At 42.9% G+C, this 26,630-nt stretch overlaps 1 long non-coding RNA gene across 5 annotated transcripts in view; it reads right to left on the minus strand.

Annotated features, from left to right (window-relative positions):
- Positions 1-1,802: 1,802 nt before the first annotated feature.
- The window catches only part of LOC142436099 (uncharacterized), a 79,060-nt gene continuing 54,232 nt past the window's right edge, over positions 1,803-26,630 (minus strand). The window contains exons 4-8 of one of the 5 annotated variants that reach the window (XR_012781774.1): positions 24,224-24,335; positions 23,582-23,763; positions 20,394-20,520; positions 10,656-10,749; positions 1,803-4,565 (exon numbers count right to left, since the gene is read on the minus strand). This is a non-coding gene — a long non-coding RNA (uncharacterized LOC142436099). The other 4 variants (XR_012781776.1, XR_012781773.1, XR_012781777.1 and 1 more) reach the window with 4 other exon arrangements.

Consider the following 26,630-nt stretch of genomic DNA (forward strand, 5'->3'; position numbering starts at 1 on the left):
GCTAAGGCTAGGACTCCCCTAGCCTTCAGGCTAGGGCAACCCTAGGCTTTAGGCTAGGGCTCCCCTAGACTAAGGCGAGGGCTCCCCTAGCCTTCAGGCTAGGGCACCCCTAGGCTTTAGGCTAGGGCTCCCCTAGGCTTCAGGCTAGGGCTCCCCTAGCCTTCAGGTTAGGGCACCCGTAGGCTTCAGGCTAGGGCTACCCTAGGCTAAGGCTAGGGCTCCCCTAGCATTCAGGCTAGGGCACCCCTAGGCTTCAGGCTAGGGCACCCCTAGGCTTTAGGCTAGGGCTCCCCTAGACTTCAGTCTAGGGCACCCCTAGGCTTTAGGCTAGGGCTCCCCTAGGCTTCAGGCTAGGGCTCCCCTAGGCTTAGGCTAGGGCTCCCCTAGCCTTCAGGCTAGGACACCCCTAGGCTTCAGGCTAGGGCACCTCTAGGCTTCAGGCTAGGGCACCCCTAGGCTTCAGGCTAGGGCACCCCTAGGCTTCAGGCTAGGGCTCCTCTAGGGTAAGGCTAGGGCTCCCCTAGCCTTCAGGCTAGGGCACCCCTAGGCTTCAGGCTAGGGCACCCCTAGGCTTTAGGCTAGGGCTCCCCTAGCCTTCAGGCTAGGGCACCCCTAGGCTTCAGGCTAGGGCTTCCCTAGGCTAAGGCTAGGGCTCCCCTAGCCTTCAGGCTAGGGCACCCCTAGACTTCAGGCTAGGGCACCCCTAGCCTTCAGGCTAGGGCACCCCTAGGCTTTAGGCTAGGGCTTCCCTAGTCTTCAGGCTAGGGCACCCCTAGGCTTCAGGCTAGGGCTCCCCTAGGCTAAGGCTAGGGCTCCCCTAGCCTACAGGCTAGGGCACCCCTAGGCTTCAGGCTAGCGCACCCCTAGGCTTCAGGCTAGGGCTCCCCTAGGCTTCAGGCTAGGGCTCCCCTAGCCTTCAGGCTAGGGCACCCCTAGGCATCAGGCTAGGGCTCCCCTAGGCTTCAGGCTAAGGCTCCCATAGCCTTCAGGCTCGGGCAACCCTAGGCTTCAGGCTAGCGCTCCCCTAGCCTTCAGGCTAGGGCACCCCTAGGCTTTAGGCTCGGGCTCCCCTAGGCGTTCTCTGTTGGTACACGGAATCCAAATGGACTTTTCTATATTGACCTATGGCGTGTGAAATTGCTGAACATTTCATTTGGATGCAATGATTTTCTTGTAGGGCCTTGGATTGTCCATGTTTAGAGTGATACCATCTCCAATTACAGTTTTACATCTTTGCTACCATTGTCAGCTTTTATTAGACACTTGTTGATCAATAACTGCCATAAAGACTTGCAGCATATTATTAAATAAAAGTGGTATTAAATGGTATCCTTATCAGGTGCCAATATGTAAAGGGAAAAATTTAATTAACTATGCATCAAGCAAAATGTTTGTCATTGGCATTGCATTTTGCTGTTTAAGTCAAATTAAATCATGTCACTCTCATAGAAATGTTAGAGAAAAAAAAGAATGAAACACATATGGGTCCTGCTTCCTTCTCACAGTTGTCAAGTTTGGGCTTAGTTGCAGTTACTGTGATGTTCTATGTTGTTGAAGTTCATCCTTTTTTCAATGATATTTTGCTTTATCAAGCATGATGTCCTTTAATGGACAGATCTCTCAACAAATTTCTAATATACTTAAAATGAAATTTTCATAGTATCCATTTATGACAAGCATTATAATTGTACAACTTCTAAGCTACAATTGACAGTGCATCAAACTATCAAGTTCTTCACTAGCACTATAATTAAAATGCATCATTTTACTTTTAAACAGCCTCATTCATTTTTCAACTTTCAGTGGCATATGAGACAATTAAAAATAAAATAGCTTGGATCTGGTAAATATTAGTTCTCAAATAGACACTGCTTTTTAAATGTTTAAAGAGGTCCTGGGAAACAAATATGCCCAGGGAAACACATCACTTGTCTATGGCTTCTGTGTATATTGATTGAGGTCCAAGTGAAATGAAATCCTTGACAACTTCAATGATATCTCCATTTTTCATGGTAATTTGTATTGGTCCTATAGTGAGGATTTTGGTTTTCTTTCATCGAGCTGTATTCTGTAGTTAAGGCACCAGTCTCTGATCTTCATCAGTACGTTTTTCAAGTCAGACTACCTTATGGCATGCAGTATTAAGGCATCTTCACACTACAGGGAATTAATAAGGCTTTCACAAATATTATTTCCGTGCTCTTCTATATTTAGGACAACTTCTTAGATTACTTTCTTTTTTTAACATTTTATTACTCATACAACTCTTATCACAATTCATACGTATACATACATCAATTGTATAAAGCACATCTGTACATTCTTTGTCCTCATCATTTTCAAAGCATTTGCTCTCCATTTAAGCCCTTTGCATCAGATCCTCTTTTTTCCCCTCCCTCCCTGCTACCCCTACCTCATGAGCCCTTAATAATTTTTAAATTATTATTTTGTCATATCTTGCCCTATCCAGCGTCTCCCTTCACCCCTTTTCTGTTGTCCCTCAGGGAGGAGGTCACATGTAGATCCTTGTAATCGGTTTCCCCTTTCCAGCCCACTCACCCTCTACCCTCCCAGTATCGCACCTCACACTCCTGGTCCTGAAGGTATCATCCACCCTGGATTCCCTGTGCCTCCAGCTCCTATATGCACCAGTGTACAACCTCTGCTCTATCAAGGTAGATTTCAGATCATGATAGTTGGGGGGTGGGGTGGAGGAAGCATTTAGGAACTGGAGGAAAGTTGTATACTTCATTGGTGCTACATCGCACCCTGACTGACTCATCTCCTCCCCTAGACTCCTCTGTGAGGGGATCTCCAGTGGCCGACAAATGGGCTTTGGGTCTCCACTCTACACTTCCTCCTTCATTCACGATGTTAAGTTTTTGGGTTTTTTTTTTTTTATGATGATGCCTTATTCCTGATACCTTTGGCACCTCGTGATCACACAAGCTGGTGTGCTTCTTCCGTGTGGGCTTTATTGCTTCTGAGCTAGATGGCCGCTTGCTCACCTTCAAGGCATTAAGACCCCAGACACTATCTCTTTTGATAGCCGGGCATCATCAGATTCCTTTGCCACGTTTGCTTATGCACCCGTTTGTCCTCGACAATCGTATCATGGAGCTGTGCAGCCAATGATATGATTTTTTGCTCTTTGATACCTGAAAACTGATCCCATCGGGACCACGTGATCACACAAGCTGATGTGCTCTTCCATGTGGGCTTTGTTGCTTCTGAGCTAGATGGCCACTTGTGCACCTTCAAGGCTTTAAGACCCCAGACGCTATCTCTTTTGATAGCCGGGCACCATCAACTTTCTTCATATTTACTTGTTCAAATGCTTTGGCTTCAGCAATTGTGTCGGGAGGGTGAGGATCATAGAATGACAATTTAATAGAAGAAACTATTCATGTATTGAGGGAGTGCTTCAGTAGAGGCCCAAGGTCCTTCTGCCACCTTAATACTAAACCTATAAATATAGACACATAGATCTATTTTCCCATCCTCATATATATATATTTGCATGTACATGTCTTTGTCTAGACCTCTATAAATGCACTTTGCCTCCTAGTTCTTTTCTCTATTTCCCTTGACTTTCCTCCTGCCCCACTATCATGCTCCATCCCCACCTGGCTTACAGCTATACCTCTTCTTTAAGTAACCTTGCCCTTATCATTCCCTACCAGGCCAGCCACTCCCCACCTCGCCACCAATTTGGATCCCATGTTGCTCCCTTGTCCCTGGGTTTGTTAACACCACTTCTTTACGCCCAATCTCCCCCTATCCCAGGTACCCCCAGAACTGTCGGTCCCTTTGTTTTTCCTCCAGATAGTTCATCCAGCCTGTCTTATGTAGACAAACCTGTGGAGATAATAACATGCACAAAAATAAGACAGAGGAAAACAAAGCAACAGTATACAGCCAGACAACAAAACAACAACAAACCACTGACAAAGAACAAAACAAAACACATCAAGATAGAAAAGCTTGTAGTTAGTTCAAGGTTGGTTTGTTGGCCTTTAGGAGTGTTTTCCAGTCCAGTCTGTATGGGCACCACGCCCTGGCCCCAAATCCACTTTCAGCATTCCCTGGGGACCTTGCCACTCCATTCCCTTGCTGTTCTGCTGAACTCTCCCAGTGATTTGCCTCAGTGTGGTTGGATCAGGTCAGGTGCAATCTGCACACTGTGTCTCTGATGCTTTCTCCGGTAGCGCCATTGGTCACTGAGGGGTTTCATGTCTTATAGTGGGGGCCATGTTGTCCTCTCTGTGGACTGGCTGCTCTAATCAGGAACATCATCCTCACGGCCTGGTGGGCAAGTCTGTGCTCCACTCTCTCCTCCTCCCCTTCATCTGCGCCCGTGTGCTCTGATCCGATATATCCTTCTGCCCGAGCTGTAGAATCAATGTCGTCCTTTGAAACAAATTCTTCTTGGGGGAGGGGCAGGAATCCACTTAATTTTTGGTGTTGGGGCCAGCCTCCCAGACCTCTCCACTGGTTCCCTACTCCACTCCGGAATGCTGCATTCACACCTCGCGGCACTGGGTGGAAGTCTGGTCCCACTTTCCCTGTGGAGATATAAACAATACCCTCCCCTTGGGTGGGTTAGTGCCCCATGCCCCAGCTCACCTTTTCTTCCTTATATTCATCCTTTTATTTTTCTTTCCCCACCTCCTCCCCAGTTGTCTACTATGTGCATCCCTGGTTTTGATCTGGTCTCTGCCATACTACACAGTCTTCAACCCAAAAATGTGAGTATATAGTAACTTTTTCCCCTATGCCACATTAGCATTTTTTTTAATATTTGCCTCAGCAGGATCATGTTTTACTTTTCCTTTTGTACCTGACTTACTTCACTTAGCATGATTTCCTCCAGTTCCTCCCAAGCCGGTATGTGCATCATAGTTGAGTTTCTTTCCCTGTGATCTATCTTTCTCAGAGTGGTGTGTTGAAGTCACCCACTATAATTGTCGGGTCTGTGATTTTTTCTTAATCTTTTGGAGTGTTTGGTTGACATATTCAGCTGGTCTCTCATTCAGGGAATATATGTTTACAATGCTTAGTGGTTCATTGTCTATGATTCCCTTGAGCATTAGATAGTATCCTTCCTTATCTCTTTTTATGGTTTGTACTTTGAGGTCAACTTATTCCGAGATTAGGATTGCAACCCCTGCTTTTTTTGTATTGCTGTGTACTTGGTAGGTCCTTCTCCAGCCTTTGATTCTCAGCCTATTTTTGTCTGTAGCCTTGAGATGTGTCTCCTGTAGGCAGCAAATGGATGGGTTGTGTTTTCTAAGCCATTCTGCTAGTCTCAGTCTTTTAATGCCTGAGTTCAGGCCACTGATAATCAGGGTTATTATCTCCATCTGTGGACTCTGTGATGCCATTTTATACCTTTTGTGTTGGGAGTTTTCCTACTTTCCTTTCTCATTAGTGTGTGTTTTTTGTGTGTATCATTCTTGACTTCTTTCCATCCTTAAACCAATGCTATCTTGGGGTCTCTTTTCTCCTTGTTGTGCTCTGGGTGAAGTTGTTCTATGTATTGGTCTCTTATTTGTGCTTGGTGAGTGTTGTTCATCTGCCCATACTGAGTCGGCGAGGATCTTTTGTAAGGCTGGGTTTGTTGTAATGTAATTTTTGAGTTTTTCCTTGTCTGGGAAGACTTTTACTTCTCCATCGATCTTGATCGATAATTTGGCTGGGTAGATATTCTTGGATTTGCGTTGTTTTCCTTCAATTTTTGGAGTAATGTCACTCCACTCTCTCCTTTTTTTCATAGTTTCTGCTGATAGGTCTGAGCATATCCTTATGTGGGAACCTTTATATGTGACTGCTTGTTTTTCCCTGGCTGCTGTCATAATTTTCTCCTTTTCCTCAAAGTTGGATAGTTTAACTATTATGTGCCTTGGTGATTTCATCTTGGGGTCCTGTCATGCTGGTGTTCTTTCAGCCTCCTGGATGGTTGCCTGGTTTTCATTCATTAGGCTGGGCAAGTTTTCCTCCAAGAATTCTCTCGCTATTGTAGCAGATGATTCTTTGTTGTGTCTTCCTCCGGTAGGCCAATAATTCTAATGTTCTGCTTCATAGCATCAGACATAGCTCTTAGGTTTTCTTCAGCTTCTCTGATGCTCTTGTTAGATTTTTGTTCACGTTTATTAAAGTCTGCTTGGCTGTCCTCCAAGACACTGATAGGGTTCTCTGATTCCTCCAATCAATTTTCAAGGAACATGATTGTGCTATTGTTTTTCATTATCTCCTCGCTAAGCTCCTGTATCGTTTCATCCTTTTTCTGTATTGTTTCCCTCATATCCTGCATGGCTCCAAGCAGCATTCTGAGAATTTCTTTGAGTGGCATCTCAATGTCTGCTTCTTCTATGTATGTTGTTATGTTCAGGACATCTTCTGCCTTTGTCTTTTTTTCTCCTGTTTTTTTCGTTGAAGTCGTTAGGGGTGATGGCTTTTTGCGTTGAGTTATTTTAGAGGGACCAGGTGCCATTTTCTAGTCTCTCTCTGGAAGACTTACAGGAATGCTTCTTCGAACTGCCTACAGCTGATTTTGCTATGGTATTAACCTACCACTTTATCTTCCTGTGGCTTCCCTATCAGGGAAGTACCCCAGATGGCAGGTCGGCTGCCTGCCCCAGTGTTGCACAGGCTGGGCTGATGTTCCTGTTATTGGTTTGAATGTTGAAAAGTGTTGGCTGAGCTGCCTTATGTCCCCAGGTACTCAGGCAGGAACTCCCTGGTGAGAAGTCTGAGGAGTATCCCCTGGAGAGCAAGCAGGCCTTTCCCTAGACTTTGGCTATCTATGCACGGTGGAGCTCACCTAGCTGGGTGTGGCCAAGGCGCAAATGCCCTAGGGCAATGGGAGTGCCCCATATGTCTGCAATGGAGCATGAGAGAGCAGGGTAGGAATAAAGAGCAGGGGGAGAAAAATTAAAATGTTAGACTAGACTCTGCAGGGGTATAGGGAAGTGAGGGAAGCAAAAGCAACTATGTAGCTGAGTCCCACTCCCTGCCTGTGGAGCTGCAAGGGCTTACTCCCTGCCCCAAGCCCCAGCTGCTATCCACAGCTGAGCCCCAAGAGTCGCAAGAAAGCTGCTGAGCAGCCCCCAAAGAAGTGGGGGGACACAGAGCAGAGATGTTAACAGATGCAGCAGTGTAGCTGAACCCTGATCCCTGCCTGTTGGGCTGTGGGGTGTTGGGTTTAGTCCCTGCTCAGACCACGTAGGCACCGCAAGCTGTGGCCATGACATGAAAAAGCTCCTGTGCAGCCCTCCACGGCTGTGTTGGAATAGAGAGCAGAGATATAAACAGAAGCAACAATGTAGCTGAACCCTGATCCCTGCTGGTGGAGCTGCCAGGGTCCTGTCCCTGCCCTGAGGCAGGCAGGGGAAAATTGTGGCTGTGTTTAGACCAAGCCCTGCTACAGGCTCCAAATGGCCCCGGCTCCGGCAGATACATTGGCTGGGCTCCAAATGGTCCGGGCTCCAGCAGTTACAGTGGCTGGGCTAAGGTCAAGCCCCCGGCGGCTTCCAGTGATGTAAGCCAAAACCCACAGGCCTTCAAAACCCAGTGGATATGTGCATACTTATCTTTATGATGCACCTCCTGCGATCCAGCAGCTTTGAATTTCCCTCTAAGCAACTCTCCTGGGCTGGATTCTGCAGAGTCCCCCTGGCATGTGTCACTACGTTGCCATCGTCCTGTGGGCTCGAACTGATAGTCCTTAAATTGGGGATAGGATTTAGTGCAAGCCCCAAACCCATTCTTTGATCTATTACTTTATTACCTTTTATTTGATAAAATTAAAATTATTTAACTTGGGAACCACTGTATAGGTCATATTGTTCCATAGTTCAATTCTGTCAAAACGAATTGTGCAATTTCTTGCATACTCATACATGTTTTCCAAATGATAGGGTTCCTTCCTAGACTTCTTGAAATCATCTCCCTTTTTTCTCCTCCACCCTTCAAGCACCCTAAAACCTTGTTATGCTTTCTTTCCCTGTGGGCACAACATCCCTAGGTTTCATTTTCTGAAAAATAACCAAACAAATTACACTGCTTCAAGACGGTGAGCTCCAATGGCGGCACACCTGTGAGAAACAGCCTAATGTAGATGAGTATAAGCAGACTGCAACAGAACAGCCACACAGTTGCCAGGATAATACGTCTTAACACAGCACACTTGCTGTACCAAGACTTGTTTGTTAGACAACCAATAGTAGACAGCTCTTGGTACAGCTATTTTCTTCAACCCCAGACACCATGTGTTTTCCAGCTTAATTCCTCAGGTTATAGTGAGTCTGGGGTAGAATCCAGTTCCCCCAGTGGAGTTCCCATTTGGGGATCCCACAGAAGCAGCTCTGCAGCATGACTTGTACTCTGAGAGTCAGGATTCAGTTTCCCACTGTTCTGTGACATCTGACCTGGCTTCCCAGGTAACCCCAGAGTCCTAAGTCAGCTCTGCTCTCCGAGTGCAAGTCATGAAATACCCTCCCTACCTTTTGATCCGAAGAGCACCTGCAGTCTCTCCTTACTCCACTTGGCTGTCAGCTCTCCTTTCCCACACCCGAGCAGACATGCACTTACGTTCACCCAAAATTGACTGTTCCATCTCCCCTCTTCAGTGCTGCCCACGCCCTACCATCACTAAGCCTCACCCCTTTGAGAGGGCCACCACCCTCTCCAGGGGACCTCACCCCAGATCCATATTGCTACTACTCAGCATCCTGCCCCCTTTCCCCCACCAATGGATCCCAGCTATCAGGAGATCAGGAAGTGTCCTCTGGCCAAATGACCTCCACTATACTTACCTTAACCAGAGGATTTGTGGTTCATGGCACTGGTCCAGCTCTTTCCCAGGCGATCTAGCTCCTAGCCAGAGGGCCTGATGACGTGCAAACTTGAGCTTGTGCCCTTTCTGCGACTTTTTCCAAGTGGAGTGAACTTAAATAGCATTTGTCCTTTTGTGCTTGACTAACTTCACTAAGCATGTCTTCCAGATCCTTCCACGACTTGAAGTGTTTCAATGCTGCTTTTTAGGGATTCATATTATTTGTGTGTTTACATCAGAGTTGGTTTTTTTTTAATGTATCCACTTTTCTCTTGATGGGAATTTAGGCTGTTTCCAGCTTCGTGCTATTGTGAACTGTGCTGCAATGATCATGGGGGAACACATGTCTGTTCATCATCTCTTTCTTATTTCTTTGGGGTATATGCCCAGTAATGGTATTGGTGAGTCAGATGGTAGTTCAATTTCCATATGTTTTAGGTATCGCCATATCGCCTTCTATAGTGGCTGTACATATTTACATGACTACTAGCAGTTGTACAAAAGTCCTTATCCCACCAGACCCTGTCCACCCTTTATTGTTCTGTTATGTTTTGTTTTTAAATTGGGATACATTACTGGGCTTTAGTTGGTATCACATTGTTGTTTTGATTTCCAATTCCTGAATGACTACAGACCTAGAACATTTCCACATGTGTTTATTAGCCATTTATCTATCATCTTGTACGAATTGTTTGTTCAGGTCTTTAGCACATCTTACCAAGTTTTTTTCTTGCTATAACCTTGTAAAATTCTGTGGATCTTAATCATCAGTCTTTTATATGATGTGTCATTACTAAATATCCTTTTCCAGTCTGGGGGCTCTCTTTTTACTCTTTTATTAAATAAACTCTATTGATTTACACAAGTGTTTTCTTTTTCATAGGTCCCATTCATCTATGTTACCTTCTATGGAGTATGTTTCTTTTGTTAATTCTGCCAACCCATGTATTCCCTGGACTAATGATCCTGCTAGCTCTGGATTTTACATGTAGGTTTTAATCCACCTGGAGTTATTTTAGTACATAGAATGAGATATTTCATTTCATTCTTCTGCAGGTGGTTATCCAGATTTTCCAGCACCATTTATTGAGGAGGGCACCTGCTTCCCATTTAATGTCTTTTGGGCCAATGTAAAAATCAATTGTATGTGGATGTTTTTATTGTTGGGTTTTCTGTCCTGATTCATTGACCTGAGAATATTGGTCTTTTAAAATAAATTTATATGCTGTTGGATTCTATTGACCAGGGCTTTGTTGAGGATTTTGGCATCTATATTCATGAGAGATACCAGTCTGTATTTCCAGAGGTTATTGTGGTTTGGGGCAAGGGAGGAGTATAATCAATCCACTACAGTCCCTTATGTACCCTGTGAATTATTTTTAGAAGAGTGCACTTTTATTGTGCTTATAACAGTGGTTTCCTAAACAGCTCAGAATTATCCGCTGTTTATGCGTGGTCCTGGGGTGTCAATTTTCTATTACAATGAATGGCCCAGGGAGGAGTGTACATTCAGAAGTGGATCAGGCTACAGTCTGGGCACCAGTTCTGAAAGGTACCTGGCCTGTGCAGGACAAGTGCCGGAAACCTGGAAATACCAGGTCCTATTTCTACTAGCACGGTGAGGCATTTTGTGATTCCTATCTCAAAGCAATATAGAAACACCTCCACCGACACCTAGCCCTGCTCCTGGCAGATTCCAAGCACTCCTGTTTCCCCAGTGCTGAGACTCTCTCCACGTGGCCTGATCTAATCATCTGCAGGAAGGAGCTGGGCATAGCTAGGGATTATCACCAGTGGGAGCTCTCCTCCCTCTGCAGACCTTGTGGTTCAGCATCAAGCCTCCAGTTGTCTCTGCAGGCTTCTGTGGGATGATCCTGAAGTATCAACAGTTCGGCCGGGAGTTGCCACAGCATCTGCAAGGGAAGCAAAGCACAGGAAGGTGCTGTGAACTCCGACGGCATGATTGAGAGCACAGCTGTGCTCTCTGTGGATAAACCAATTTAAAGGACACCTGGTATTATATCCCAGGCCCCAACCCAGCTACCTACCTGCAAATTTGGCAATCCCACAGCAGTGAGCTGTTCACAGGGCCGATCCAACACTTAGCTTTCCTTTTAAATATATTTTTTCACTTGCTTTGCTTCAATTTAAAGGTAGATGTACAAAAATAGCCTTATTCTTCCTTCCAATAGTATCCCCCTCTATTGTAATGTAAGGTCAACTTAACAGCATGAATCTGTTAAACCATTGTCTGCGGTCCCCAGCAAAAGCACAGTTTACCAACAAACACTGCATGCAACAGTACTTTGCACACACAGAGAAGAGATGGAGCTGGCTCATCAGTAATGGGTCTCACTACCCCCAGCCAGCAGTCTCACTTTGCGACCAGTGCAGGGATGTTGTTTTGTAAGCATCCTTCGTTTGAGCTGCTAAAAGAACAGTGTTCCCTCCTCACCAGCAAAGATGACAAAATAGGGCTGTGCTATGAGGGAGAATCTACTGGAAGGCAGGGAGTTAGTTTTGTCGTCGTCGTTTGTATTCCTTGTAATATATTTAACAATCAGTTTGGGGAATGTTAGCATGTGTTCAACCAAAGGTAGAAGGGGCAGGCTGTAGGACACCAGACCTAAAGAGTATGTTTGAACACAGAAGCCCTGGAAAGGCAGTGATCCAGCAAGGTCACCACATCCCAGGAGCCAGACTGACATAATTGATCCTAAACACAACTGGTTCAGTCCTGGACTCCAGGGAAGGACAGAAGAGTACACTTGGACTGCCTTCTTCCTCAACTTGCAATTCCTTTTGGGTTCACCTCAGATGTATTTTGCAATTGGGGGTAATTCTCTTGAGTTTTGTTATGTGTCTTTCTGTTTAACAGTATACGAACCCAGAATTGATAAATGTATAGAGGCAGCAAGACAAACAAGGATTTCTTGGAGATACAGTGGGGCAATGGGTGGGGTAAAAGGGAGCCGATATTAAAAAGTTCAAGAAAGATGTTTTCCTCCTGCTTGATGTGATGGAACTGTGGGATGATATGATATCTATGTTACTATGGGTAGACTAGAGAAACAAATTCATAGACACTCACGTCCTTGAGAAATAGCTTTATGTACAAGAGAACTCAAATATCAAGAAAACATCCCAGCCCAGTCCAGATCAATTCCTTAAGTCCAATCTTAGACCATATGTCCGATACCTATTTTTAAAGTCTTCTTCAGACTCACAAAACACATGCAATGATGCCAAATGCAGCAAGAGCACAGGCCAGTGGGTGGGAAGTCTTCTGGATCTGGTGGCATTGTAAGCATCTCAGCGCTCGCATGGGTCCACGTGATTTCTCCAGCTGAGAGCACTCACATAGTTCCACATGTCTTGTCAGCTGCAATGTCTCCCAGGAAGTCAACAGAAAGAGACAGAGAGAGACAGACTCCTACATTCAAGGAGGAATGAAGGAGTTCCCAGAATCCTCAGGAGGCCACTCCAACACAGAGGCCACATTGGCTATGATCTGATTAACTGGCTAGACTCCACCCCTTCACTCTTAATCCTGTGAAATTGACAAATGATTATATGACGACCACAGCTAACTATAAGATGGTTTGGGCAAAAAACAAATAATCAAATAAAATAATAAACATAGATTATTTCATTATGAAATTTTTTATTGTAAATTCAGTTATTGGTTTATATCACAATCCCTTTTCCTGTTCAATATTTTAAAGTTTTTGAAATATTGTACTGGCAAGAATTTCTGTCCGTTTGCAGCTATGTGTGCAAAACTTTCTGTCATGTATTGGAACATATTTTTCTCATGAAACATGCAACAAAATACTATTTGCAACATTCTTCTCAGGTGTAGTTCAGTGGCATTAGAGTATTGTTTTCAACAATTAAAAACATCTGCAAAATTTCCCATCAAACATAACAGAAAACCACCCCCAAAATAATTCTGACTAGAAACTTTCCCCTTAACATCAAATAATTAACTAAAACGTTCCAGTTTCAATTATTTTGAATAGAAGCCTGATTTAAATACTTCCCCGTTCCTCTGTAAAGAAGGCAGCCTAAATCCTGTAGAATATCTTTGTCTTTGAGCCAGATTTTCTTTACCAGTATTTTTTGTGGCTTATATCTCAATATCAAAATCTGTATAAAGAGCTATGTCTGTAGATCATACTTCCTTTCACTGTATCCAGCTCACAGTGTTTGCAACTTGTAGCACTCTCTACCTCTAAAGCTTTTCCCACTGAGGGACCAGAGGTAAAAATAACCTCTGGGAGAAAGTTGACTTGCAGGGGTGCTTAGGCCCCACAGGAGCCTGGATACAGACTGTAGTTAGAGCTGCTGTGCTGACCACTATGGTAGCTCCAGTGCCCGTGTTTGGAAATCTGCAGAGACAACTCCAGGTAACACTCCTGACCAACAATCTGAATGCTTATGACCAGAGAAAATGTTACTGTGTGCCCCACAGAAGTTGGAAGACTGTGTAAGCCCAGGAAACACCTCTCCTGTATGTGATGGGTTGCTGTCAGCAGGGGGCTCAGAATACCCATCACCCACAGAGGGTACTAATCCATGGGAAGAAATATGACCTTCTTAAGACTTCTGTGGGTTCCTGTTTCCCCACAAATAACCTTGTTGGTAGGAAACACTTTTTTTCCAATATTAAACATGGACTATAACGCAGTATATTTTATCCTTTCCCAAATATTCTGAAATGTTATAGGGGAAAGGAGTTTTAGGGAGACATATACTTGTTTCCCTACGTGGTCAAAGGAATGAAAAGATTCAGGTAGGCCTAGTCTTGATTCCATTGCATGGTAAGCCTAGAGATTGTCTTTAATTTCACCAGATCATCTGTGTACTTCTGATGGTAATAGATGTAAAGCTACATTAAACTTAAAATCTACACAGATGTCCACATGATTGGTAGAGGGAAGACCTCAAAGAGAGGGCTGTGTTCTCTCAAGGACTCCACCAGCATCACTTTTCTAGTGTGAGTCCCAGAGGCAGGGGCCCCATTCAGCCCTTTCCACCTTTACATACCATGCACCTCCCACACGCAAATGCCTGACAAGAACCCAAATAAAACCACAACATGCAAGGACTTAAATTCATATTCCTTCTCACCTGGAGAGCATTTTCTGGGTGTCACGAATCTTATCCACATGAACATGAAGCATGTGTGGGTTTTCCTCTTTCTGGCAACTCAGGGTGGTGAGTGGTTCAGGGAGTCAGACATGAAGTCTGGGAGTGAAGAATCGGGGCACATGACTCACTGGGTTTCTCTCTATCCCCAGCTGTATAGGCCCAGGTGCAGGTACAAGAGTCAGGCCCTGGACTAGTGAGGCCCTCACAGACCCTATCTCTCACTTGTGCGGTCTCTAGATTGTCTTTAACCAGCTATAATGTGACCTGGGTCCACCGGGCTCCAGGAAAGGATCTGGAGTGGATTGGGATAATATGGGAGAATGGGGGGCACAAACTATAATCTAGCTCTCCAGTACTGAGTCAGCATCACCAGGGATACATCCCAGAACCAGGTTAATTTAAAACTGAGCTCTGTGAATCCTGACGTCACGGCCATGTATTACTGTGCAAGTTACACAGTGATGGGAACTCAGTGTGAGCCCAGACACAAACTCAGTTTCAGCAGAGACAAGGGAATGAAGGCAGTGAGGCTTTCCTCTCAGAAGCTGTGGTTTCCCCACCTTGTCAGCACTTCTCCAGGGACTACCGTGTATAGTCTAGGGAACCTTCATGCATCTGAGGAAGAACATGCACTCTGTGGAAGTCTGGAAGGTCATCTGTCGCCAAAATGGTGGGCCATGTCAGTAGAGGGACAGCAACACAGAACACGGGTACCCATATGGTAAGTCACAACTGTCCGTTCACACACTTGGCCCAGGCCAAACTCCAGCACCTCTTCCTTTGTTTTGAAAGCTTTGTTACACTAACTCCAATGAAAGTTTTTCTTGATGAAAATTTCTCATGATTAACGAGATCTGATGCCCACATATAAGATGTTCCACATTTAATTCATGCAAAGGGCTTTTTTCCTTTTGTCAAATCTCTGATGTGCTGTAAGGCATTGTGTCTGGCTGAAAGCTTTTCCACATTCATCACATATATGGGGTTTCTCTCCAGTATGAGTTCACTGATGAACAGTAAGAGAAGCCATCCAGATAAAGGCTTTTCCACATTCATGACATACATGGGGTTTCTCCCGAGTGTGAATTAGCTGATGAACAGTGAGAGAAATCTTCTGGATAAAGCCTTTGCCACATATATAGGGTTTTACTCCTGTGAATTTTTATATGAGTTTTGAGATTTCCTTTACGAATGAAGCTTTTGCCACATTCACCACATTTATGTGGTTTCTCTCCACTATGAGTTTGCTGATTAATAGTGAGAGCAGTCTTCTGGATAAATCCTTTTCCACATTCACCACATACATGGAGGTTTTCTCCAGTATGAGTTCGCTGATGAACAGTAAGTTTACTCTTTCTGATAAAAGCTTTTCCACATTGACTACACACATGGGGTTTCTCTCCAGTATGAGTTCGCTGATGAACAGTGAGAGCATGCTTCCGAATAAAGGCTTTTCCACATTCACCACATACATGGGGTTTCTCTCCAGTATGGGTTCACTGATGAACGGTGAGAACATCCTTCGTGAGAAAGGTTTTTCCACATTGACCACATACATAGGATTTCTCACCAGTATGAGTTCGCTGATAAACAGTAAATTTACTCTTCTGGCTAAAGCCTTTGCCATATTCACCACATACATGGGGTTTCTCTCCAGTATGAGTTCGCTGATGAAAAGTGAGAAGAGTCTTCCTGATAAAGGCTTTTCCATATTCACCACATATGTGGGGTTTCTCTCCAGTATGAGTTTGCTGATGAGCAGTGAGATCACTCTGCCTAGTGAAGCCTTTCCCACATTCACTGCATACATAGGACATTCCTGCCACATGAGGTTCCTGATGTCCCTTGAGGTATGATACACTGTGAAAATTTTTCCCACATTGCAAGCATTTTCCTAGCTTTTGTCCTTCATGACTTTTTTGATAATGTTCATTGAGTTTGAACATTTTCTTGAATATTTGCCCACACTGACTGCATTCGTAGGTCTTATCTAGTATACCAATAATCTGGTGTTCATAGAACACAGAGTCTTCAATGAAGGTTGTTCCACATTTATCGCCTGTGTGTGGTTTCTCAATTTCATCAGACTCCTGATGCTGAATGCACTGTGACTTCATGAACCTGGGTGGTTCACACTCAGGGAATTTCATTTCAGTATTAAATTGCTCTTGTTCACTGTGGAGAAAAGTTTTCTCATCTTCAGTGAGCACAACTGACTTCTGTATTTTGTTGCTTCTGTTCTGATTTAATTCCAGAATGATTAAATCTGATTTTACATTTTTTTCATGTAATCCAAACATCTCATAAGTTTCCTTTGGAGGAAAATTATTTTTATGCTGAGAATATGTATTACATTTGTAGCACCATTCCATTCTGTCAATGCATCTTTCACATTGCAAGTGCTCAAGCAAATGATCATCATCTTTCTGGATTTCTATAAAAGAACACAACATTGACTCTTTTAAATATCTTGGTTTTCAATGGACCCCATAAAATACACATTGATATAAAGTAGATCTTTAGTGACAACCCTCTTTTATGACTATAAATAAAACACTATGCTTAATGTTTATTGCCCATTGGACGAAATACAATCATGTAAACAATTCAAATGGTAAAAATAGTTACTATAGAAATCAGGTTGGATATGAAAGTGATAAATGGACACAGGTTTGATATTTGCTTAAAGAGGTACATGAATACATACAACAAACATAACAGAAGGAAGACATGAGACCAATAGACCACAGGAGTGATATGACTTGCTAATTCCATTTGGTAGAGGTTAAATGTATTCATTTAATCAATCTTTACTGAAAGACAACTAAGTGCTAGATAAAGTTGGGAATGCGAAACATGGCGAATATTCTACTTGGGAGAAAACCATTTTTACAGGTATATATGAAAGGGATTATGGTACAGAAACACATTCCTTATGTTTGTGGAGCCTGTATTTTAGCTCACAGCACTCCTCTTACAGTGCTGTCCTGTGGTGGCGTGCAGGTTGCTGTGATGCCAGAAGCACTGCCACCCAGTGTTTCAAATACAAGCAGGACCACCCATGGTGCACAGGTCTTAGTGGATTCTCCAGAAATAGGGACTGGGAGGAAGATCTGGTGATCGACTTCTGGAACATGAACCCCTCAGGTTTAATGGCAATGAAATAACACTGAACAAGTACTAAATCCTCAAAGTACAGTCAACCATAATGATGTAGATGGAGGAAAAGCTTTGGGAACCTTCAGTGCTTGACATGGCATGACTGAAAATGAGAAAAAATAGCTGCTAATATCCTCTAGTAAATGGAAAATGGCATACATGCAATATTATCATGAAAAATTGCAAGTTGTCAAAACAAAATGGAATGGTAAAAATTGATAGTGTATGCATTATTCAACTTTAATAGACTGGTACTGGCTATTTTTAATTAGATAATCAAGTGGTTTATAAGGCTGAGATCGACAAATTCAAGAAGATTGGCATCATATTCATTATCCAAAAGCACACTGCAATATCTTCCCTGATGTATAATTTTGTCAGTGGTAGGCTAATATTCATATGCCTGCAAGCAAGACCAGTTAGTACAAGTGTTATTCAGTTTTGTGCACCAATTAAAGCAAACATAGAAGCATTCACAAAGTTGGAGAAGAGTCCCAGTCACATACTCTTAGTTAAATATCATCGCCACACTATCCTTTCATTGTAGTGCCACCTTAATGATATCTCATACAAGCGCATGGCTAATTACTATCTGCCAGCAGCTTTAACGACAAGAGCAGACATGTTGTTGTTATTGTTCTCCCCGCTCAGGAGACAATTACTCCACTCCACCTACCCTCAGCACTGGTCTTAAGTTGCTCATCCAATTATTTCAGGGATCCCGATGCTAAAGATCCTGCCTACCTTGTTAGGTAGCTAGGTGTCTGCCTGTGTTTGTGTGGGAGGCGGGGGAGCTGCATGCCCTGAGATTATATAAATTGGTGAAAGAATGCAAAGCCTTTTTATTTCTGCCCTTCAATTACACACCAGTCCTTTAGGACCCATCCAGTGGGCATTTAAGAGAGAAAGAGATAATTGATTCCTTAAGTGACAGCAACAAAGGGAACCTGATTGCTTTCAAAGCTAGGCATCTTTCAGCTGAGAAGCAAGAAGTCAGGCACCTGTAGCAGCTGTATACTAACATCTTCCTGGAGGGCAGTTGGGGGGAAATCTCTGTCTGGAGATTGCTCATTAGCAGTTCTAGCTTTGGGACTTGTGGGGGTTTTCTTCCAACACTAGAACTGGTCTTCCAAGCCCTGTGGTCAGGAGTACAGATATAAGGCTGCTGCTCACACTTTCATCCAGGTTCTGTTTACCACCACAATAATGAAATTGAGGGGAGAAGGGATAAAGGAGAGCTGATATCAAGGAATTAAAGAAGAAAAAGTTTTCAAACTGTGGTAGCTATTGTACAGGACTGCTCCATGTAATTGAACTATGGGAAGTTATGATATCTATAAGAGCTCCCAATAAAATATTTAAAAATATATATTGAAATTTTCACATGAATTTTTCAGCCTGACATTGATCAACCAAACAATCATACACACTGATAAGTGTAAAATTTGGGGAAAGTAGCAGTAGTTGGAAAATGTGACCTTAGTAACAGAAATGACACACAGGTTCACTGATAACATTTTGAGACTAATGATGAATTCATAGCAAATTCCTTATTAAACACCAGAAATGGAAACTACACATATGGATTTTCCGGAATGGAACAAATGAAAATCAAATCAACCACATCTACAGAAAGAAATGGTGGAGAAGCTTATAAGTCAAAACACGCCCAGGGGTTAACTGTGGAACAGATCATAAATTGCTCAAATCCAAGTAGAAGCTAGCCAAAGTAGCTAGAGCACAGCTTAGAGACTATGTAAAGAATAAACATGAGGAATAAAAGTCTGACTGAAGACTAATGACAGAGACCAGATGAGATGTGGGATGACATGAAAGGCAACTTACACATGGAAACCAAAAGGCTACTCAAGAGACAGAAAAGAAAAGAGAGCAATATTGAATGTACTATGCATTGTTTGAATAACAGCAATAAAACCTATTGGAATATACTGCAAAAATGTTCTTTAGAAGCAGCAACAGTCATCTTTCGTGTATTGGACCTGTTAAGAAGGGGTGGGCCTAAGGAAGGGACACTACATAGTAAGAAATATATAGCAGACATTGCTTAATTAAAAAAAAAAACATGCCCTTTCCACTTACAAAAATTATTGGAGGAACAGACAACTTAAAAAAATCTTACAGGTAGAAAAAAATGTAAGGTACAGTGCTAAAGTATACTTTAAAGCTGATAATTTTCTTGCTAGGAAGATGATTTTAGATACCTGGAAACAACAGAAGTCATAAATATATTTCACCAAAAGGAGTAAAATATTGGGAAATATGTCTGTTAAAGAATTCCAACAGAGAAGGCAAATTGACCATCTCTCTAAGAAAACAGAAAGAACTGACATCACCTGCATGAAGAAAACTTTAAAGGAACAGGACACCAAATGAGAATATGGACACCAAATCTTTAGAGAAACTCCAAGGGGGGAAGCTAAGGAAGCACAAAGGAGACCCGTTTATGGTGGGAGCTCAAGATGCAAGATGGTGCTGCATACTGCAAATGGATATCCATTCTTACTCAGTAGGGGAGGAATGTGCTGTATTCAGAGGACAGTTACTAATTCAGAGTTCTCTGTTTGGAGAGAAGCGTGCAAGACAGATTTTCATAGTAAAGTGGAAACATAAAAGAAGGGAAAATTTCAGAATGTTAAAGAAAATTATGGAAGCAAACACACATAGTGTAAAACAAGAAAATGGAAATCTAATCTCATAAGAGCTACAGGTGTACTTCCCTCAACATCTTGGACAAGTGAACTCTCACATACAAAGTAGCACACACTTTTATGCATTTTCTGACACCTTTCATAGATATGAGGCCTTCTCCCTGTTCAATCAACTACCCCAGCCAATTCCCCTTAAGGTGTTTTGACCATGCATCTGAGAAAATTCCACTATAGCTTGCTTCTAATACCAAACACAGTTCTCTTGTTCCAACTGAGAGAAAGCTTCTGGGGTGACAATTAGATAACCTGTTTATGGGAAATTACAGAATCATGGACACACCAAAATTAACGTAAAGTTTGTAAAGACTGCAGTTTTGTATTTCTAGAAAAATAATGTTCAAAGGAACAAAGTAAATAGCATTCTTTCAAGGGTAGAAGACCTAACCCACTAACCTAGGATGAGACAATGCAATGAGAATCTACCTCTTTGAGAATACCACAAACACCGCAAAGTTTTTAACATATAAGACAGGAAAAGCCAGTGACGAGGTCAATGACTTGAGAATTCTCCTCACCAATGGAAACCAGGTTGCGATAGTTCTCCAACATCACATCCTGATATAGGGTTTTCTGAGCAGAGTTCAGGAGCTGCAATTCCTTCCGGGTGAACTTTACAGCCACATCGTTGAATGTCAGTGGTTCCTGTAGTAAGAGGGGTCTACTTAATGAAGTATTTTCCATTTGAAGATTTAAAAAAAATATATCTTACAGTAAAAAAAGCAAAACAATAATAAAAACTATTGTGGTAGTTCATTCCATAATGCCTCATTAACTGAGGACTTGGTACAAAATATTTTACCTTATTTCTACATTCACGACCATCAGCCGAGAAAACTAGCCCTAATTTTAGAAAGATCTCCAGTGTTCTGAGAAATAAATGTTTTCAAATACATTCTCCAGGTCAAATACAGTGCCCCCACAATAGCTAGCTCCACATTAAGGAGCAGGCTTAAAGGAGCTCCCATAGTAGAGGAATCATTTCTGTACCTGGCTACTTCACTATGCCTGAAGGTTATCTGTATATCTGAGCAATCAGGTTCTAGAGCCAGCCCAACATAAATGTAGCAAACACCTGGGGAGGGCACAGGGCCGGTTTGAAGTCAACTAACACTAGGTCAAGATGGTAACTCAGCATCTTGCTTGTTTAGAATTTTACCCGCTTATGATATGACCCATTAACTATGTACATGCTAACTGCATGACACGAACGCCTTATGGAAAGACCTGTAAGCTCCATTATATATACCCACTGGAAAATATATTCACTCTCTCAGGCCTGACATGGGAAGAGAGCCCCTGTGTCCAGCTGTCTGCTCTCTGTCTTTTAATATTTTCACAATTGCAATGTCACTCCTGAGGATCACTTTTGGAGTGTTGGGGACCCCAGTGCCTGAAAATAATGCACCCACTCTTAACATTAGAATTTTGAGTTCCAGTGACATTATCTGAATGTTCTAGAAATAGCTCAGCTTTATAATCACACAAGGTAGATAAAGACCTATTTGTTATCAAATGGCATTAGGGTTTCTACCAGCATCACCATTATTAGAGGCTCGGTACCTTCAGTGGCAATAAGTACTGGGAACAGTGCAGATGGGGGAGGTCAAACATACCTCAACTCTCCAACACTTTTTGTCAACTCTAAAACAAGTCAATCCTTCCACACCACTCTGTCTCACTTCTGGGTTTGATAATCTGTTGCTGTGGTCACACAACACTCAATAGATCAAAGTGGTCTATTAATGAACAAGGTACAACTCGGGATCAGGAACAAGAAGCTATAAGTCAGAACCAAGATCAGAATGTTCATAGACATTATCTCCCTTACTGAGTGCAGAACAACTTTCTAAGCTCTTAAAGGCCACCTTAGGACAAGCTCCTCTTGACAACCTTAGGACAAATTCTCCTCAGCCACCTTTGGAGTGAATTATCTTAACTTTAATTGCAAGGTCCTCTTGAACTTGCCATCTTTCACCACATGCTCTCCAAGGCGCCCCCAGCCTAATTCTGCTGGGTGGATCTCTGGAGCCTTCCTAATCTTGCCTAGGCAGGGAAGATGCTGGGTTGGCCCAAGAAGCCAACATATTAAGAGGGAGAGAGAGAACTGCCTGCAGGCATGGTTTGAGAGGAGACAGTGAGGCATTATCCTGTCATCTGAGCTGTTGATTTGGGTTTATTAGCCCCTGCAGCCACACAGTTCAGAATGAACCCATGGATTAGGGATTTGCAGCTTCCAAAAAATTAATGTGGCATTTCCTTGAATGGCAACTATGAGCTGCCTGTGTGACCTGACTTGAGAGCTTCCTCCACTCTATGAGCCATTAGCTTGCTGTCTGACCTTCCAATTTGGGTTCCTCAGCCCCTGCAACCTATTAGCTGACGAGATTCAACAACTTCTCTTTGTGAGGCAGTGGACTGTGGTCTGACCTGATGATCTGGTTCATCAGCGTTTATAAACAAATCAATGAGGAAAAACCTACAGACTGATTCCTGACCTTTATATAGATCTGGAACTCACCAGCTTCCACATCTTGAAGTGCGATTTATTTACTTGATGACTTTTGAGTTTTGTGAGATGTTGCTGAGCAAATCATGGACCATCTTGAACCTCTACCACATAGGGATGGGTCTACTGCTGCTCCTGCAAAATGAACTGTACTATTCATGGGTCAAGAGCTGCACCAATGGAGACAATGACCAGGGTAGAAGGGACAGGAGTGACAGAGCCAATGGTGTCAGGTCCAGAAAGGGCTTTTCAGCCAAGAAAGTGGGACAGGCAGGCAAGATCAAGAAGAGGATATCCAAAAGTAGTTGAGAGGACCATATAAAGATGGAACTAAGAAATGAGCCTATCTTTAGAAGGAAAAATGTCTGATAGGGGACAGGGAAAACAGGCCTTCCCTAAAGAAGAGCAAATGTGCCTACATGGTTCTTTAATATGAAAGTCAATGTGTAGCCTACTAATTCTGATACCAAATTATACTCTGTTACTGAGTAAAACTTGTACCTGTGACTCTGGACTGTAATTAGTCCATGGCCACTGCAAAAAAAAAAAAAAGAATAAGCTGAGTAGGAGAGGAGTGTGGCAAAGATACTGGTGTCAGACTGGAAAACCATTGGAGGGTACAGGTCTGTCTAAGCTCTGCCTCATATGAATCAGAGCTGATGTTGACAGTTAATTCTCTCTCCTGCATCTCTAGTTAGAGGAGGTGAGATGCTGTCTCATTTTTAAACCACTAATGCAACAAGACCCATTTTAGATGCATTGATGAGAATGCTGCTGTGTGGGAGAGTATTTAACATATCACCTTCAGAAATAAGCATTAAAGAAAGTTACTCAAACAAAAATCCCATGGACTACTGAACTCTCCTAAAGAAGTGATTTTATTTCTCCTTAAAAACCATGTATAGCATATAATTTGAAAGATATGCTGGCCATAGAATAATAAATTATGAGCTGGAAGATAATGTTATCCAAAGAATCCTCAGTGCTATATTATGTTCAATGTCAATAGTTTATTGTTAATCCTATGATCAATATATTCCTAATCTTCTCCAGCCAAATGTTGAAATCAGAGTAAAAGTTTAGCTCTAAGTTCTACTATTTCAAATTTCTGCTTTTCCAATGAACTGAATCAGTATTATACAGGCTTCTACAATTCCAGTAGAAAATACAGAAAAGGATAAAACACATCAGAAGCACCTGAGCCTTGGCCATTTTCTTTGGTCCTTAGGACACTACAGGCAACTGGGATGCTCTGTCTTATCTGGATCAGCTCTAATGATGCTCACAAATTTCAATCTCTCGTGAGGAAATCCCAAAAGTAATAATACAAGGCACTCTTCCTCCTTCCTCTAAGCTGCTGGTGATGCACCATCGGCAGGCTGATGGGAGAATACAGTGTAACACATAACCAATAGGTCCAGGTGCTGTTACTGTTCTTTCCTTCTTCTAAACACCCAAAGTCCCCAATACTGTTAACGGTGCCCTTACTGAGTAATGGGAAACATGCTTATACCATGAGCAATAAAATCTAAAACTCATAATGTTCACACATGTGAATAAAAGATTATTTTATAACAAATAGAGATTGGGCAATCAAATATAAATATAAAAAAATAAACAAAGAGTTGGATCCCTACCCCACAGCATACAAACTACCAATTCCTTACTGTGTGACTCTCAAAGAGAATGACAAATCAATGAACCTTTAAGATGATTATGTTAATTAAAGCATCTGGAAACATTTTACATGGGATATATAAAGAGCTATTATAAACTAAAGATTATTTTATAGGAGAACTATAAATTGTAAAATAACTTTAGAAACACTTTTAAACTCACCATCAAGTAGAGTTAGACATATAAGCTGCCGATAGGACACAGGAGAACTGCTGTACAGAGCTTCCAAGATTCTAAAGCCATGACAGGATGCTAATGGGTGTGTACCTCTGACCTTGAGGATAGAAGTCCAACACTTAACACATGTCAAAAACAAGGCTCCATAATAAACATTTATATGACATTTATTAGATTGAAATTTATATCTATACATATATAAATTACATATAAATGTAAATGAAGAAGTATATATCCCCCAATAATGAGTGCACTTTTGAATCCCAATATAGATAATGTTTTTAATATACCATTATTTGTAGTACCTAATGCAGTTAGATCAGTGGTTCTCCACCTATGGGTTGAGACCCTTTTGGGGGTTGAAGGACCCTTTCACAGGGGTTGCCTGATTCATAACAGTAGTAAACTTACTGTCATGAAGTAGCAACAAAAGTAGTTTTATGGTTGGAGCTTCACCACAACATGAGGAACTGCATTAAAGGGTCGCAGCATTAGGAAGGTTGAGAATCACTGAGTCAGACAGGAGGTCTATACAAGTACACAGTCTAGCTATGCCCCCTTAACTTCCTCCAAATTATTTACCTGGGTTTGTCGCCTGCCAATGTGAACGAGGAAAAGTTGTCCCTCATAGTGGTTACTGTCAGGCTGCTAATTGCAAGGTCAGCAATTGGAAACCACCAATTTCTCCTCGAAAGCATGAGTGACATGGCTTTTTACTCCGTTATAAAGTTACAGTCTTGGAAACCCACTGGGGCTGTCATATAAGACAATCGGGCAGCTTGGCCAACAATACATTGGTACCGTTGTGCCTTGTGGTTATGTAAATAAACTGTCTGAAACCTAACCTACAGATTAGTTACTTTGGAATTCATGTTACAACTAATTGAGTTATTTCAGAGACAGAAATTGGGATCTCACTACCAACAAAAAAGAAGAACCAGGGGGACTTCCGGCAAGATGGCGAAGGAGTAACAAACACCAGAGGAACTCCACAGAATTCAAGCTAGGAGAGTTACTTAGAGATAACTGAACACTGCTGGAATGCAGGAGGAGCATCATAAAGACAAGTAGGCACAGACCCATGGGGTTTTGAGGGGCTGGGGGCTTTTGGTTTACTTCAGTGGAGGCCGGCTGGGGCTTGACCTTTGCCCCGCCACTGTCTCTGCCAGAGCCAGGACCATTTGGAGCCTGTAGGGCTGCTTGGTCTCAACACAGCCACAGTTTGCCACCACCTGCCTTGGGGCAGGCACTAGACCTTTGCATCTCCTCTCTGTCACCCTATCAGTCTTGGAGGGCTGTGCAGCAGCCTTTTCTCAACACAGCCACAGCTTGCTGCTACCACCTCCGAACAAGGATTAAACCCTTGCAGCTCCTCTGGCCTGGATAAGGGCTCAGCTACATTGTTGCTTTCTATCCATCTCTTCACTATATTCCCCCTCCCCCACCCCTCATGGGCACATTTGGCTTGCTTTTTAACTTTTTTTTCTCCTCTTTTCCTCTTTCTTGGTCTCTCACACTCTACTGCTAACCTCCAGACCACTCCCTTAGCTTTAGGTATTTACACCTGAGCCACACGCAGCTAGGTGAGCTCCACCCTGTGTAGTTAGCAGGCTGGAAAAATCCCTGCTGGCCCCCAACAGGGGATACTCTGCTCAACTTCTGACTGGGGAACTCCTTCCAGCCTTTGTGCCTGTGGGGCATAAGGCAGCTCGGCCAACACTCCTCAACAAAAGTTACTGCAGGAGCCTCTGCCCAACCTCTGCAACACCAAAGCAGGCAACCCTTCTGGGTCACTCCCCCGAGAGGGAAGCCACAGGAGGACAAAGTGGTAGGTTAATTCCATAGTGAAATAAGCTATAGGCAGTTCAAAGTCTCCCAGAGAGAGCCAGTGCTCTTCGACTCCCTGGAAAATGGCACCTGGCTCATCTAAAACAACGCAACACAAGCAGCCATCAGCCCCAAAAACCTCAACAAAAAAAGGAGAGGAACAAAAGGCAAAGCCAGAAGATGTCCTGAACATAATGCATGCATAGAGGAAGCAGACATTGAGCTGCCACAGAAAGAAATTTTCAGAATGTTACTTGGAGTCAGGGGATATGAGGGAAACAATACAGAAAAATGATGAAATGATAGAAAAGGTAAAAACCATAAATCAAAGAGAAATACAGGAGCTTAGGGAGGAGATAACAAAAACCAGTAGCACACTCATGGACCTCGACAAGCAACTGGAAGAATCAGAGGCCCGCATCAGTGACTTGGAGGACAGCCAAGCAGACTTCAACAAACGAGAACAAAAATCTAATAAGATCATCAGAGAAGCTGAAGAAAACTTAAGAACTAAGTCTGATGCTATGAAGCGGTACATCATTAGAAGTATTGGCTTACTGGAGGA

The sequence above is a fragment of the Tenrec ecaudatus genome, unplaced genomic scaffold, assembly GCF_050624435.1.
Source record: "Tenrec ecaudatus isolate mTenEca1 unplaced genomic scaffold, mTenEca1.hap1 Scaffold_1504, whole genome shotgun sequence".
NCBI lineage: Eukaryota > Metazoa > Chordata > Mammalia > Afrosoricida > Tenrecidae > Tenrec > Tenrec ecaudatus.